Genomic DNA, 17,269 nt, shown 5'->3' with positions numbered 1-17,269 from the left:
TTTGTATGTTTTCTTGAGGAGAAGGAATGCAGCTGCAAGTAGAATTCTGGGAGTTGTGCAAATGTTAGTATGTCCATGACACAGGGGAATATCATCCATCTTCAGGTCATGGCAGAAAAAAGGCTGAGAAACTTCTGTCTCCTCACCTGCAGGGAGGATTCCGTGAACCCACTACGTTCATAGGAACATTGATCTTTGCAAAATCCTCCAGAAAGGAATGTCAAACCCAATCTGGTGTCACCACTTTAGGAGTCAGGAAATTCTTCCTTGTGTTTAACCTTAATAAACCTGTTCTTTTTTGTGTTTTCAGCAGCAGAGGAAAAACCCTCATCCTGCTCCATTCAATGGTTCTTCCAAAGTTTATTTCCAATGTTAATCCTTCTTAAATTGCTCCTGAAGCGTCTCTTCTCCAGGTTAAATAATCCCAGGTTCTTTACTCCTTCTTCACTGGTCATTGAATGACTATTTTGCTTTTGCTCTGAACTCTCCACATTCTCTAAATACTCGTTGAACTATGGAAACCAGGCTGGTCCAGCTCTCTGTTACAGCCCTGGTGAGTGAAGAGAGCGGTATAGCAATTACCTCATGATACAGACATGCTTTTTCCATTTGCCACAGTTCTCTGCTTGCATTTTTTTCAATCAACAGAACTGCAGGGTTGTGACAATTCCTCCCGGTCAACTGGCTATCTACTAAAGCTATACTTTCAATTTTCCAGCCAACTGCCTTTGAGTTGTTGGCATCTTGCCATTGAACACGTTAACTTTTCAACTCTAACATAACACTGGCTTTTTCCAACTGAGCTACATCCGGTCTCTGTCCTATTATTCCAGTTGACCAGAACTGTCTTCTGTGACTACTCACATCGAGATAGAATAATATGTGAAAAGTTCTCATTCTGCATGTTCTCTGCCCTCAGGAACTCTGAAATCTTGTGTTGAGATGGGGTGGTGGGGGAGAGATATGTACCTATTATCAACGGAGCCACTCTCGGTCAGTGTAGAAATGTAGCGTGAATAAGAAAGAAAAAAAACTGTTTCAAGGCACTGTGATTTGGGGGTCATTTCTTTACAGTAGCATCATTTAGCTTAAATGGATTGATGCAGTAGTGAATAGGAGATATACACAGGAAGCAGACAGCTAATACAAATCCTGAGGTGTTACCAAAGAGAAAGATTTCTGTAGGCTAGAGTAGTCACAGAAGACAGTTCTGGTCAACTGGAATAATAGGACAGAGACCGGATGTAGCTCAGTTAACCTTACTGCCAGAGTGATCTAACACACATATCTGCTAAAAAAAACTTTGATGATTTCCCCTGTTGCCACCAGTTAAAAATTTCCTCGCATGGTATTCCAAGTGCTTCATGATATGGTCCCGGCATTTCGAGGTCATCTGCTGCGGCTTCTCTGTTCACAATACACTCTGTAAAGACACTGCCACCAGTAGCTCCTCAGCCTCTCTGTTTTTCATGTGTTGTTCCTTCTAATGGAAGTGTTATTCCTATGCCTGTTTTCCAAATATTACTTCTCCCTCCCTGCTCTGGAAAGGCTTCACTATTTCCCCCAGACAGTCTAACAAACTGCTTCTCTTATGCTTCCATTGTATTCCATTCACACTTCCATTATAGAATCTATCTGACGGTTGTAACTGCACCTTTGCATACCTACCTCCCCACTCCTAGAATGGAAGCTACCTGAGGACTTAGAGCAATACCTGGCCAGAAGCACAAATGTGTGAAGAATATATGTGTGTAATAATTAATCTGGCTGGCCTCCAAACCCTTGGAATTTTGAGAGACTGGAATGTGTTTGTCATTCATGGTGGCCACGCTGGATAGTTTATGTTTACAAGCTGACTCTTGGAGGACCCTTAGAAATACAAGCCATGTCATCAGAGGGTTTTAGCTTTGAGTCAGGGAGGTGTGGGAGGCTGGAGATTTGAGTTTAACCATTCAAACAAGTGGTTAACTCTTCAATCAATCATGCTTACTCAATGAGACCTCCATAAAAATTCTGGTCACCAAAGCTCACATGAGCTTCCCTGGTTAGTAATACTCTAGGTATTGTCACACATTGATGGGCCAGGAGATGGATTCCTCCTGACGCTAAAGGGAATGGATAAGGGAAGCTTCATTTTTGGACCCCCTCAGAGCTTACCCTGCACATCTCTTCTTCTTGGCTTGTTCTGATTTGTATTTTTAGCTATAATAAGACTGTAATTGTAAATGCAGTGCTTTCCTGAGTTCTGTGAATTATTCTAGTAAATTACTGAACCTGAGGGGGTTGTGGGAACCTCAAGTTTATAATCAGTTGGTCAGAAGTAAGGATGGCTCTGGATATCCCCTAACTTGCAGCTGGTGTCTGAAGTGAGGGCAGTCTTGTGGAGGACAGTACCCTTAACCTAGCTCCAGTTTAGGTCATACTCAGGGTAATTATCGTCAAAAATCATTGCAACATGAATAAACAAAATGAATGAATGACTCTGTCACCTCTAAATATCCTATAATTCTATGACTCTTCAGTGCATAATACGAAATATGTGGTATTAAATTCCATGATTGAACTAACACTTCAGCAAAGATTTGCAGCAAGGAGGGAATGGACTGAGGTCTGAGCAGGAATGGAAGAAACAGAGAGTGGACAGTCAGGATGGAGAAAGCAAGACGGATAGAAATTGTGGCCTTGTAAGTGCAAACTAATTTCCTGACCTCAACTCTGCACAGTGCAATCCTTTAGGTGATGGAACTAGAAGTTAAATGGCTAGAAAATTAAGACCCATTAGATTGCAAGTCACTGAACAGTATGATTTCACAGTAACATAGTTTCAGTTCTTAAAGTAAGTTTAAGAAAGTAAGTAAAGCACTTTCACTTTCAGTGCTTTTCACTACCCTCTCCTCAAGCATTTACATGGGCTAAGCCAAGAAAGTTGGTCCTATCCTTAGAAAAACTAAAAGATGTAGAACTTCCAAAGTGAAGAACTCTTCCCAAGGGCTCCTCCCTGAGGAGAATTTTACTGACAGACTCAATGCTCCCTGAAATGACTGTGATCACACATGAGTGAACTGTGTGGCCAATGCCATCATCACCATGAAAAATCAGTCTCTCTTTTAATACATTTCTTGTTTAAATAAACCTCAGAGCAATGCTTGGTGCCAGAGTCTTAGGACCGGCGGTACAATGAATTTTTTTGCTTGAATGTTTATGCTGCCCCAGACTGTAGAATTTAACTTAACAAAGAAGGTTTAGTGTAAGGTAGCAATGTGGATGAATAGTTTTATTGTGTGCTTTCTAAAAACTGGGGCTCCTAAGAACAAATCAAAAACCCATTAGGAATAATTCGATTTTACCCAATGATGGACAGAAATCACGCAGGAAATAGGAAGGAAATTATAAAAGACCTTATTCTAGACAGGCAACAGAGTCAAATGTCAAAGAAAGGCTCAAGGAAAACCAGATCAGCCGACAATTCAGCTACACGAATAATCCACCACAAACCGCTCTCTGTGTCTCTCCTTCTGTGTATCCATCTCTCTGTTTCTGTCATACAAACCATGCACTACCACGTTTCACAAACAAAATTCACCCAATCAGAACTGCTTCAGGGAAAAAGTCCTCTGTCTTCATTTGCAAGGCTGCTATGACAAATAGCACACAATGGGTTGGCTGAAACAACAGGAATTTATCATCTCACAATTTGGAAGCTAGAAGTCCTACATCAGTGTATCTGCAGGCCATAATTTCTATAACACTTAGGTGCTGGCTTGCCAGAAATCCTTGGGGTTCCTTGGTTTACAGATGCATCTGTAGGCTTGTAGCTCCTACTAGCTGACTGTGTCCAAACTTCCTCTCCTTATAAGGATTTCAGTCATACTGGATTAAGGCCCACCTTCATTCAAGTTTGGCCTCACATTAAGTAATAACCATTTTTTTCTTCCAAACAAAAATAAAATACTTTAATATATATGTACTGTCTGACAACAAATGAAAGGTTTGTAGGTTCTCACCTAGACTGCATAAATAAGCCATGTAAAAGCTATGTTCCTAATTACCTTAATAAGAGGCAAAATTAGATCTTGTTCCATTCAGGGTGCTTGTCATGGGCCCCCATTATATATATATATGTATATATATAATGTTATTGTGAAAAATAACATATATACAAAAGCAATAAATTTTAAAGCACACCACAACAATTAGTTATAGAACAGATTTTGGAGTTTGGTATGGTTTACAGTTTCACAATTTTAGGTTCTTCCTTCTAGCTGCTCCAAGATATTGGAGATTGTGGTAGTTAGATTCAGTTGTCAACTTGGCCAGGTGAACATACCTAGTTCTGTTGCTGTGGACATGAGCCAATTGTACGTGAACCTCATCTGTTGCTGATTACATCTGCAGTCGGCTAGGAGGCGTGCCTGCTGCAATGAGTGACGTTCGATTTAATTGGCTGGTGCTTAAATGAGAGAGCTCAACGTAGCACAGCCCAAGCAGCTTGGCATACCTCATCTCAGCACTCGCAGCTCAGCCCACGCCTTTGGACATGCAGAAAGGAATCACCCCAGGGAAAGTTGTTGGAACCCAGAGGCTTGGAAAGAAGGCCAGCAGAGACCATCCTGTGCCTTCCCACGTAAGAAAGAACCTCAGTGGAAAGTTAGCTGCCTTTCCTCTGAAGAACTAACAAAACAAATCCCCTTGTATTAAAAGCCAATCCATCTCTGGTGTGTTGCATTCTGGCAGCTAGCAAACTAGAACAGAGACTAAAAGAAATATCAATATAATGATTCATCAGTCATACTCGTTTGTTAAATCTGTTATAAGCCCTCCTCCTCCTTTGATCTTTTTTCCCAATCTTTAGGGGTATTTGGGCTATGCCCATTCTAACTTTTTCATGTTGGAAAGGGCTGTCAATAATATGGGATATGGGGATGGAACCAGTTGATGTTCTGGAGAAGCTAGCCCTCGGCATTTCAGGACTTATTTGGCCTAGGAACCCATCTGGAGGTTGTAGGTTTTTGGAAACTAATCATAGTGCATGGAATCTTTTCAGAATCTCAGATAAAGCCCTAGGTGTTCTTTAGGGTTGGCAGGAATGGTTTTGGCTAGGGGTTGGGAAACCATGATAGCAAATCTAACATCAGCAAATCTAACTGAAGCTTGCATAAGAGTAACCTCAGAATAGCCTCTCAATTCTATTTGAACTCTCTCAGCCACTGATATCTTATTTGTTACAATTCTTTTCTTCCTCTTGGTCAGGAAGACATTTTTATCCCACAGTGCCAGGGCCAGGCTCATCCCTGGGAGTCATATCCCACGTTTCCAGGGAGAGTTTCATTCCTGGATGTTATGTCCCACATAGGGGGAGGTTAATGATTTTATTTGCAAAGTTGGGCTTAGAAAGAGAAAGGCCACAACTTGAGCAACAAAAGAGGTCCTCTGGAAGTAACTCTTAGGCATAACTATAGGTAGGCTTAGCTTCTCTGCTAACTAAATAAGAGCAAGCCTCAAGATCAAGGGCTTACTAATAACCTCTTCAAATATTCTATTTACAAATGGGTTCACACCCACAGGACCAGGGATCAGGACTTCTACATGTGTTTGTGAAGGACATGATTCAATCTACTGTACCCTTTCTTGGATTGATACTCAGTGTCCGTTAGCTACAATAGTCTAAAAGGAAACAAAGATGAAGCTTTCCAATAGTTACTGGTATGAAATGCTTGGCCAACAAAGAACAATCCATGCTAATATTCCCTGCCACATAATAGTTATACAAAATTATGTTTAAGTCTCATTTTAAACAGCAGTAGGGTACTCACTTTGGCAATGTATATACTACAGTTGGAATGAAACAGAGAAGAGTAGCATAGCACTATATGGGGATGACACACAAATTCATGAAGCATTCCATATTTTGACCATGAGAACTGGATCCATGGGTATGTTCTTAAAGAAATATAAATTATGCTCATAGGATCATAATATAGTCCTCTAGCTGTTTAACACATGCGTTTGTATATTATATATGTCGTTTTGCACAGCCTTCTAAAAAGATTGAACTACTGACCATTTGGGCACCAAGAAACCTCTCATACACAAGAAGTAACTTCCTCTTTGGTTCATGATGTTGGGATGACCTGATTTTCAGCACAAATCCTCTTCAAATCAGTTTCTATTATAGTGGGAAGTATGATAATGCAGCCAGTGAGCTTTTAGAGGATGAGCTACTGAACAACTTACTTAAAAATGGGTGTACAATGGAACCTTGAATAGGGCATGAGATTTTTTTTTTAATAGTTTTGAATAACTTTAATTAATAACTGGAAATAAGATTTCTTCATGGGCAGTCATTTGTAGGGCATGAGATTTTGTAGGTTTGTTCAGAGTGATGCCCTGATAAATCTCAGAGTGATTTGAACAGTGAATAAAAAAGTATTTGCAAAGTCCCCTTGGGGGACTGGCAAGAAAGGGGGAAAATCCAACTTCCTCATGTGAAGAATTCCTGATATTCTCACAAGCAGTGGGGACAACCAAAGCAATAGGCTGAGCCCTCAATCTTGGGGTTTGTTCATATGAAACTCAACCCCACAAAGGATAGGCGAAGCTTACTTAAAATTAGGCCTAAGAGTCATCTTCCAGAGAACTTCTTTTGTTGCTCAGATGTGGCCTCTCTCTCTCAGCCTACATGACAAGCAAACTCACTGCCCTCCCCCTCTCTACGTGGAACATGACTCCCAAGCGTATAAACCTTCCTGGCAACGTGGAACAGAAATCCTAGAATGAGTTGGGACTTGGCATCAAGGGGTTGAGAAACCCTTCTCGACCAAAAGGGGGAAGAGAGAAATGAGACAAAGTGTCAGTGGCTGAGAGATTTCAAACAGAGTCGAGAGGTTATCCTGGGGGTTATTCTTACACATTAAATAGATATCACCTTTTTAGTTAAGGTATAATGGAGAGGCTGGAGGGAAGTACCTGAAATATAGAGCTGTGTTCCTGTAGTCAACTTTCTTGACGATATAGTTTTCACAATGTGACTGTGTGATTGTGAAAACCTTGTGTCTGATGCTCCTTTTATCTACCCTATGGACAGATGAGTAAAACATATGGCTTAAAAATAAATTGATACTAGGGGGAACAAATGTTAAAATAAATATAGTAGATTGAAATGCTAACGATCAATGAACGGGAGGGGTAAAGAGTATGGTATGTATGAATTTTTTTCTGTTTTCATTTCTTTTTCTGAATTGATGCAAATGTTCTAAGAAATGATCATAATGATGAATATACAACTATGTGATGCTATTGTGAGTTATTGATTATATACTGTGTTAGTTAGATTCAGTTGTCAACTCGGCCAGGTGAGCATACCTAGTCTTGTTGCTGTGGACATAAGCCAATGGTGCGTGAACCTCATCTGTTGCCAATTACATCTGCAGTCAGCTAGGAGGCATGTCTGCTGCAATGAGTGACGTTTGACTTAATTGACTGGTGCTTAAATGAGAGATCCCATTGTAGCACAGCCTAAACAGCTCAGCCCAGACCTTTGGAGATGCAAAAAGAAGTCACCCTGGGGAAAGTTGTTGGAACCCAGGGGCCTGGAGAGAAGACCAGCAGAGACCATCTTGTGCCTTCCACGTAAGAAAGAACCTCAGTGGAAAGTTAGCTGCTTTTCCTCTGAAGAACCAAAAAAATAAATCCCCTTTTATTAAAAGCCAATCTGTCTCTGGTGTGTTGCATTCTGGCAGCTAGCAAACTAGAACCTATACCAAGAACGGAATGATCATATGGTAAGAATATTCGTGTTTGTATGTTATATCTACTTTTTTTTTTTTTTTTTTACATGGGCAGGCACTGGGAATCAAACCCGGGTCCTCTGGCATGGCAGAGGTCCTCCTGCTAAGCCACTGTGGCCTGCCCTGTTGTTGTTTAAAAAAAATTTTAATTAAAAAAAAAATGGGCGTACATATTGACATTGCAAAGAAAAAACAGATTAGAGTTTGTAAAGGAATGGTTACTAATGAACAGGACCTGAAGCTATTCCTCCTGTCCAAAGGAGCTAGCAAAGAAGTGATTGCTAGTATCACATTAAGATATCCATGAGTCATAACATGCATGCCTGAAAATCTTTCAGTGATGGAATCTGTGGAGAAAGATTATGACATCAGGTCTTGACACTGTAAATATTTTGGAATGTTCTCCAGAATCTTTTTTTTTTTTATCCAATAACAATCTAATCTCAGAAAATAATATAAAATTCCCCTATTCAGTCAGATTGACCCATAAATGCCTTTGTCGATTCTTGACCAATGCCCCCCAACCTTCTCCAATAGTCTTGATCTGAATAAACAGATAGTTAAACTTTTGCAAAAAGTCTGTTTTGTCCTTGGGTCACAATGATCCCACAAATTTTGTCAAGAAGATAATTTTAAAAAAGCCCTTTCATCTTCATTCAGAGCACCAAATGGGTGAAAGCTAACATCAATTTTTGACAGTCAACTTTCAACTTGAACAATGAGGAGCTGCTTGCTCTGATATGCGGTTCAGGAGCTGAAATCCTATACCTTCCAATGACTATCCAAAAGAAACTCCACAAATATCAAACAGAAGCTGTTTTCTCTTGGTAGTACTGAAGAAGATGTCCAGAATTTTGTCTAAAGCTATCCAGATGTGATCTTCTTAGCATAGAAAAAGTTTAATGATAAAATAGACTGCCTCATACAAGAAAGAATTAACATTTCACAAATAATTGAAAATCCTTGGGTTCTGGATTTGAGCATAAGTACTTTAAGAAGCCAACTAAAAGAACTGGTAGATGTCAGCTGTAATTTGAGTACATTCAAATTTGCTCTTCTGTCTTGGAGTCAAATGAGCTATAAAGCTAAATTGAAAAAGTTAAATGAATAGAATGTTCTGGGAAAATTTTTAAATGTCATAATTTAGTGATATCATTTCATGTTGAATTTGGGCCTTTCAAAAGGATAGGTTCTATTTCTTAACTAAGAAATATGTATAATCCTATATATAATCCTTTGGACATATTATTTTATAGATTTATAACAACTTATGGTCAATATACCTGAATAGAGTCCTCGCAGCTACCTTTACTCTGGCTTGAGTTAATGCAACCTCCCATTCTATAATGCATGCTGTAGATTTTGTAGGAATGGTAGTTCCTGACTGACAGACAAGACAGCATAGTGTGTAGAAAGATAGAGAGCTTCTGTGGTTTTTGTTCAGATTAAAATAATTGACAGATTTCCTCTTATGCTTTTGAATGGTAACCTACTCTTTTTTATTTTTTTTTTGCTTGGGCAGCCCCTGGGAATCGAACCTGGGTCTCTGGCATGGCAGGCAAGAACTCTGCCACTGAGCATCATCGCACTACCTGCAACCTATTCTTTTTATTCCCATGTTTCTAATTATGATTCATCTTTAGAATAGGATGCCAGTAAAAATCTAAAAGGAGGGATTTTTCATCTCAAATTCCATGTTCCATTTAAACCATGACTGTCTTTTCCTGTTGTTGTTGAGCTTGATTTATTATGGGTATATTTGATTTCCTTCAGGACAGGGACAACTGTGGTAGGGAGAATGCTGTCCCCCTCCCCCGCCAAAGTAGTCAACACCTTAATTCCCAGAGCCTGTGCATGTGTTCTATTACATGGCAAAAGGACTTTGCAAATGTGATTAAGTTAAGGACCTTGAGATAGATTATTCTGGATTATCGAGTGGGCCCAAGGGAATCATTAGGGTCCTTAAAAATGGAAGAGGTCCTTAAAAAGGGGAAGTCAAAATGATGCAATAGGGGAAGGACCTAACCTGCATTGCTGGTTTTGAAGACGGAGTAGGTGGCCATGAGCCAAGGAATGCAGGCAGTCTCTAGAAGCTGGAAAAGGAAAGGAAATGGATTATCACTGAAACCTTCAGAAAGAAACATAGACTTGCTGATACCTTGATTTTACTCAGTGAGACATGGATCTGCATAATTGCAATAAAATAAATTTGTGTTCTTTAAGGCCACCAAGTTGGTAATAATTTGTTATATCAGAAAATAAATAACAAATGTAGCAACAAGATAGATGCTTAGTTGCATTGCAGGTAAAGAAGCTATAAAATGCAGTCCTTTTGATATTACATCTATATCTCTTCCTTTTATAAGAATAATTATATTTTTCATCTAATTAGCTTTCTAGAATAACTTAGTGTTTATTAAGTCCTCTAAAAGTGCAGGAAACTAAACTTAAATATAAACCACAAAATCTGAACAAAGGAATAGCTTTGCCTAACAAATGCACTTTAAATAAATGATCATAGAAGTTTATTTCTGTATATGTATATTTTGTTAGCATTTCATCCAATATAAATAAAGAATGAGCAATTTCTGGTCACATTAATTTTTTAAAAAGGCAGTAGGTAAGATTTTAACGTGCTATGTAATGGATTTAGGCAATCTTCCCTTTTGGACACAAAAATAAATTAATAAAGCCTCTCTCCCCTTTCTTCCTATACCTACCACAGAGCATATCAATAGCAATGGAGAAGAAAAACAAAATCCAAATGTCAAGACTGTAGATAGATATACTTTTGCAAATCAGTCTCTCCTCTACTGGGGAAGAGAAATGAGTTGGATCAGCAAGAGTAAAAGTCTCCTTTGACTTCAGTGTCTTTTCATGCACATTCCTCAAACATAAGTTGGCCTTTGGATGTGGACAGGGAGATTCTGTTCTGAGTATGACCTTAGATACAGCTCCATCATATAATAGGGACTTAAGAATTTGTGGGTTCACTGACTGAAGTTCCTGCTATGGTCTTACTTTACTACGAACTGGCAGTTGTTTCAAGATTACTTTTTATGCTAAAATATATTCTCTTTGGAAAAGGTACACAATCACTTTGTAAGCATCAGCCAGGCCAATGACAGCAGACTAGTATCTGCATTGTCTAAGTCACTATAAAGGAATGCCCACAAGCCTAGCCTTTTCCTTGGCAGAGCTGTCCTTTGTCATCCCCAACCCACTTTTGCTCCCCTCTTCTCCTCTTCCTCACATAGCCTCATACCAACTCTTGCTTTCTCACTCTCATTTAACCACGTACTTAGCTAGAGCTCTATTTTAGTTTCCTAGGCTCCTAAAAGTAAAATATCATGAAATGGTTCAGCTTATAGAATGGGAATTTATTTGCTTACAGTTTTAAGGCCAAGAAAATGTGCAAATCAAGGCATAATCAAGACAATGCTTTCTTCCCAAAGACTGTCAGCAATCATTTGCTCTACTGTTGTGTGGCAAGGCGCATGGTGGCATCTGCTGTCCTTTCCCCTTCTTTTCGGGGTTTCACTGATTTCAGCTTCTTGCTTCTTTAACTTGCTCTCTCTCTCTTTTACTCTCTTTCTGTGTTCTTTCCGTTTATAAAGGACTCCATTAAAAGGGACAAGTTCCATCCTGAATGCAGTGTGTCAAACCTTAACTGAAGAGGCCTCATCAAAAGATCCTACTTGTAATGGGTTTACACCCACAAGAATGGATTAGATTTAAGAACATGTTTTTCTGGGGTACATACAAACCACCACAGGCTCTCAAGATGAAGTGGAAGTAAAGTGAGTAGAGGTAGCACAAAAAGAACTAGGAAAAGTTAACTCAGCAAAGAAGGGCATTTAGAGATTGGAAGTGGGCTATCCAAAGTGCATGGTACCACCATCTATTTAGTTTTGTAAGCATAAAACCCAAGAATCATTTTTGGCCCTTCTGGTATCAGTTAGTTATTACTGAGTAGCAAACAACTCCAAAATACAATATTTTAAAAAAACATTTATTATTGTTTTATGTCTGCAGGTTAGCTGAGTTTGGCTCTTCTAGACTGGAATTAGTGGTCAGCTCTGCTTTAGGTTGCAGCAGCTGGGGTGGATCTGTTTCTTTCTGCAGGTCTGGGTGGTGGCTCTACCTCACGTGTCTCTCATCCCTCTTGGAAGAGGCCAGTCTGGGAATGTTCCTGTCATGGCAGCAGCTGAGGCACAAGAGCATAAGTGAAAACACACAAGTTCTCTTAAGGCCTAGTCTTACATGGCACATTGACATATATATTTATGATATTGGCTGAAACAGGTGCCATAGTTAAGCCCAAAGTTTACCCATGAGAAGGAGGCTTTGGCAATGGTATGAATGCAGACAGGGTTGAAGGATTCAATCTAGCACACTTGCATCTGCTTTTCTCCCCATAACTGACACATTGCATATGCCTATCAATTTTACCTCTAAAATCTCCTGAATATGACTATGCCTGAACATCTCCTCCATTACCACCCTACCCAAGAAATCTTGTCTCACTTAAACATTACAATAGCCTCCTAACTAGTCTCTGCTTATCCAATCTTGGACTTAACCCCAGAGATATCTTTTAAATTCACAAATATGCTCATGTCACTTCTTATGGATGGTCTTTTCTAAAAGACAAAAGTTTCTTATATGGCCTAGGACTCTGACATAATCTGACAGGCTAATTAGCCCTTCAGTGTCATTTTACAACCCACTTCCTCTAACTCTCTGTATTTCAGCCACAGTGGCTTTCTTTATTTGATGTTTGTAAATGCAGGGCACCTGTCATTTTAGAGCCTTTGCAAATGTTTCCTTGCCTAAAACCCTATGTTCTTTACCCAACCCCTTAATTCTGACTTATTTTTCAGAACTTAGCTTGAATATCTCTTTTTAAGAAAGTCTTCCTTGATGTCCAATACCAGATCAGAGGGTAGAGAAATCACTTTTTGATATCATTGTATCTCGGTGCCTAGCACGGCACTTGGCACATGTTAGGGACCCAATGCATTTTTGTTATGTGAATGAATGAACAGACCAATCCAAACAACAGAGAAAACAAAACTGCACTCTTTTTACTCTCTTTCTCAAGAACCCGATGACACCCACACACTTTTTTTCTATTACTGATTTTATTTTTTTTTAAATATAACAACAAACACATTCTTAACTTATGATCGTCCCGTTCTACATATATAACCAGTAATTCACAATATCATCACATAGTTGCATATTCATCATTATGATCATTTCTTAGAACATTTGCATCAATTCAGAAAAAGAAATAAAAAGACAGCAGAAAAAAATTTATACATACCATATCCCTTACCCCTCCCTTTCATTGATCACTAGCATTTCAATCTAAATTTATTTTAACATTTGTTCCCCCTATTATTTATTTTTATTCCATATGTTTTACTTTTCTTTTGATAAGGTAGATAAAAGGAGCATCAGACACAAGGTTTTCACAATCACACAGTCACAATGCAAAAGCTATATCATTATACAGTCATCTTCAGGAAACATGGCTACTGGAACACAGCTCTACATTTTCAGGCAGTTCCCTGCAGCCTCTCCATTACATCTTGATTAACAAGGTGATATCTATTTAATGCATAAGAATAAGCTCCAGGATAACCTCTCAACTCTGTAATCTCTCAGCCACTGACACTTTATTTTGTCTCATTTCACGCTTCCCCCTTTTGGTCAAGAAGGTTTTCTCAATTCCTTGATGCTGAGTCTCAGCTCATTCTAAGGTTTCTGTCCCATGTTGCCAGGAAGGTCCACACCCCTGGGAGTCATGTCCACATAGACAGGGGGATGGCAGTGAGTTTGCTTGTTGCCCACACACTTTTTTCAACATTTAACAGAAAGATTACATTTCAGAGAAAAATGCAATCCAGGCCAAATTAGTTTCATGGGAAAACGAAGAAATCTTTAGCCACCGACTCTTTCTGACCTAAACCAGGTTCAGTCTAGTAGAAGAAAATATTCCAAGATTTAAGGATCCTTTCTGTGTTTCACTTCATGCATGTGTCTACGACTGCTGAGTAGACTTATTGTAGACTTATTGTATTCTAAGAAGAAACAAATGACTAAATACTAAAGACAGTACAATTATTTTCTTGAAGATTATCCTTACTATTTTTAAATTCTAATCAAAATTTTTTAAAGCATCATTGGTACAATTAATGGTCTACCTGTATCCATGCTCTTTCCAATGTGATTTGCGTTCATCAAGAGATAGTGTCTATTTCTCCATGCCTTGAATCTGGGCTGGTCTTGTTATTTGCTTTGACAAATAGAATGTGGTGAAATTGACACCTAGCCAGTTATGAACCTATGCTTCAAGAAGTTTTGCATGCTTCCGCTCTCTCTCTTAAACCTCTGCCATGCCACAAGAACAAGCTCAGGTTAGCCTGCTAGGGAATGAGGAGCAATATGGAGCAATTACAAGTTGTTTCTGTGGAGACCATTTTAAACCGGCCAGCCCCTAGCCAACCTCCAAGCAAAGATTAGTCAAAATTGGCTCAGATAGGCAGAATCACAGTTAATCTACTGATTCCTGAGCAAAATAAACTTATTTAAATTTTGGGATGGTTTGTTACATGGCACTAACTAACTGAGAAAATGTTTAAATTAATGTACTAGGCTTCTAAAGGAAATTAATACATTCCCACTCCCATCGCCCTGCCCCCGAAGCATAGAACTTTTAAATAATCTAGTTTAAAAATCTCTCAAACATTTATTAACCTGGTGTCTCAGTTTCCTAGCTACTAAAACAACCATACAGTGGGCTGAATTAACAAGAGAAATTTATTAGTTCACCATTTCAGAGGCTAAAAGGCTTGCTTCCTCCTGAGGATGGTAGCATTCTGGCTGGCCAGAAATCCTTGGGTTCCTTGGCTTTCCTGTCACATGGTAATGTCCTCTCCTTTTTCTTTAGGTTTCTGCTGACTTATAGCTTCTGGGTGCTCCCATGGCTTCCTCTCCAATTTCCTTTGCTTATAAGGACTTCAGCCAAAAATCGGCCCACCCTCATTCAGTTTGGGCACCATTAACTAATCTTCAAAGGCTCTATTAACAAATGGGTTCCCACCCACAGAACTAGAGATTGGTACCAGAACATGCCGTTCATGGGGAACGTGATTCAATCCCCAATACCTAGTTAACACTGGACAAATTAATAATAGTTCTAAGACTCAGGTTTCTTATCCCTAAAATAATGTTAATAGTGTTAATATTGTGACCAAGATTTATTCCAGTTGTTAATATCTGTTACTCCTTTTCTGTGTTTTAGAACCCCAAGTTTTCAGCTTGGTACATGGACCCCCAACTAAATGGGTTTATGTGACTAAGTTCAGGCCAATGAGCTCTAAGGGAAGGATCATAGAGTAGAAACTTGTCCTTTCCTTTATCAGTTTTCTTCATCACTTTGCTCTCTGTTGCCTCTGATGGCCAATTGTAAAGGAGAAAGAGCCTGGGTCTCTGAGGTCATTGCAGAACAGCACTGAGACCAGCCCTAGACTGTCCACCTCTGGACTTTGTGCAAGAGAAATAAAATTCTCCCTTGTTCAAGCATTGCTATTTCAGATTTCTGTTACTCACAATTGAACCTAATCCTAACTAATATAAATATAGCTTCCTTGCTGGTTTGTTATGAGCTAGGTAATAATATAAGTCCAAGCACCATGCCTATTACACAGTAGGGGACAATAAATGGATGTAGCTATTTTTTAATTGATAATAATAATAGTAGAAATGATACCAACATACCTCCTTGGCTAATATTCAGATAAAACTGGAAATTTAGTTGAAGTTACCTAAAGTTATAGCTCTAGTCATAACAGTTACCTAGTAGTTTAGATCTATGACATATGTCTATGGATAATTTTACGTAAAAGAGAATTCTTCTTGACTCATCCCTAACTAAAACAAGAGTTTTATCTTAATAGAATTTAGTAAACGAGCATGCATTAACTATGTTAATACAGCACTCACTTTATCACAAGCTTAAATTACTCATGCAGTAAGTCCCTCAAAATATGGGAAAACGTGATAGGTTTTAAAATCTCTTCTATATAAATTATCATTTTCATAAACATTACAAGAGTATATCAAGAAAAAAGGGTGGGCCACAGTGGCTCAGCAGGTAAGAGTGCTTACCTGCCATGCCCGAGGACCCGGGTTCGATTCCCGGTGCCTGCCCATGTAAAAAAAAAAAAAAAGGTATATCAAGAAAATGTAATCTTCTTGAAATCAGTATTATGCATTTAAAACACTATATTTATTAAGGCAATACAGTTTCTTAATGGAAGATTATACATCGGCTTTAAAACATTAAAAACCTTATTTTAGAAATTGGAAGAAAAAACAGTTTTTAGGAAACTATTACCATTGTAACTTTGCCACTAGACTCTTTGGTATTCCCTACTGTGAAGATCATTCTTTTGAAATTGGAGAGTCAGCAAAAAGGCATGCAGAACTTTACCCAGTACTGAATCAATTTTTTAAAGACTAATTTTCCTCAGAAATATGGTGAAACACAGAGAAGTCATTCATAATGAGCTCCTCAAGCAAAAATTCTTTTTAATTATTCTGTCATTGGAAAAAACTCACAGAGAAATACTGTTCACAGTGGACTTCGTACAGTGTTTGGTAGTTATGCACCATTACCAAAATAACTAACAGGTCCCAATCTAACTGGAATAGGGGTTTTTTCCATTAAATTGCTTTTTAAAAATTAATGACAGAAGCCTATTAAGATGGTTTTTCAGTAAGTTCTATGCTGTGGAGACAGACATTTTTCATTGGTTGTTAGAGGAATTTGATCAGAATACGATAAGAAAATCTAAACTAATTCAGAAAGAGAGTAGAAAAAGTTTCAAAAAGTACACTTGAGGTATCTTAACCTTCTAGTTAATGAGCTATATGAAGCCATGTGAAGCAAATATAAAGGTATGATAGCCTTTGTACAAGTTGCCTGTCAACAGTGGCTAGCGGGATATTGGTTGGTAATAGTAGGACATAAGACTGGGCATTCAGATGGTAACACTGCAGAGGGTACAGGACAGGAGATAGTATTTCACTGGGTGAATTCTACCAAACATTTAAAATTCTTTATAAATGCCACCAAACATTTAAAAGAAAAATATCAATTCTTCACAAATTCTTCCAAAAATAGAAACTGAGGGAATATCTCTCAACTCATTCTATGAGGTATCAGTATTGCCTTGACACCAAAACCAGACAGAGGCATCATGAGAAAACAATATACCAATATCCCTTATGAATATTGATATACAAATCTTCAACCTAGTATTAGCAAACCAAATATAGCAACACATAAAAAGGATTACATACCATGACCAAGTAGGATTTATCCCAGTAATGCAAGGTTGGCTTAACATTTCAGAGTCAATTAACGTCTCCCTCTTAACAATAAAAAACAATAATCACATGATCATCTC

The 17,269-nt window shown here is 38.5% G+C and overlaps 1 long non-coding RNA gene, 1 other non-coding gene and 1 pseudogene across 2 annotated transcripts; 2 read left to right on the top strand and 1 right to left on the bottom strand.

The window, feature by feature from the left end:
* The first annotated feature begins 514 nt into the window (after positions 1-514).
* LOC143686806 (transcription termination factor 1, mitochondrial pseudogene) lies at positions 515-8,898 on the top strand (annotated as a pseudogene).
* Positions 5,810-5,911, top strand: LOC143689248 (U6 spliceosomal RNA). The gene has a single exon (XR_013178701.1). It is a non-coding gene; the product is annotated as a U6 spliceosomal RNA (small nuclear RNA).
* A 2,885-nt stretch (positions 8,899-11,783) lies between the features above and the next one.
* LOC143686297 (uncharacterized) lies at positions 11,784-15,999 on the bottom strand. The gene is made up of 3 exons (XR_013177006.1): positions 15,966-15,999; positions 14,000-14,091; positions 11,784-11,994 (listed from the first exon to the last, which is right to left on the bottom strand). It is a non-coding gene; the product is annotated as an uncharacterized LOC143686297 (long non-coding RNA).
* Between the last annotated feature and the right edge of the window lie 1,270 nt (positions 16,000-17,269).

Source organism: Tamandua tetradactyla, chromosome 6 (genome assembly GCF_023851605.1).
Source record: "Tamandua tetradactyla isolate mTamTet1 chromosome 6, mTamTet1.pri, whole genome shotgun sequence".
Classification (NCBI taxonomy): Eukaryota; Metazoa; Chordata; class Mammalia; order Pilosa; family Myrmecophagidae; genus Tamandua; species Tamandua tetradactyla.
The sequence above is the reverse complement of the archived record's forward strand: the minus strand, read 5'-3'. Positions and strand labels throughout refer to the sequence as shown.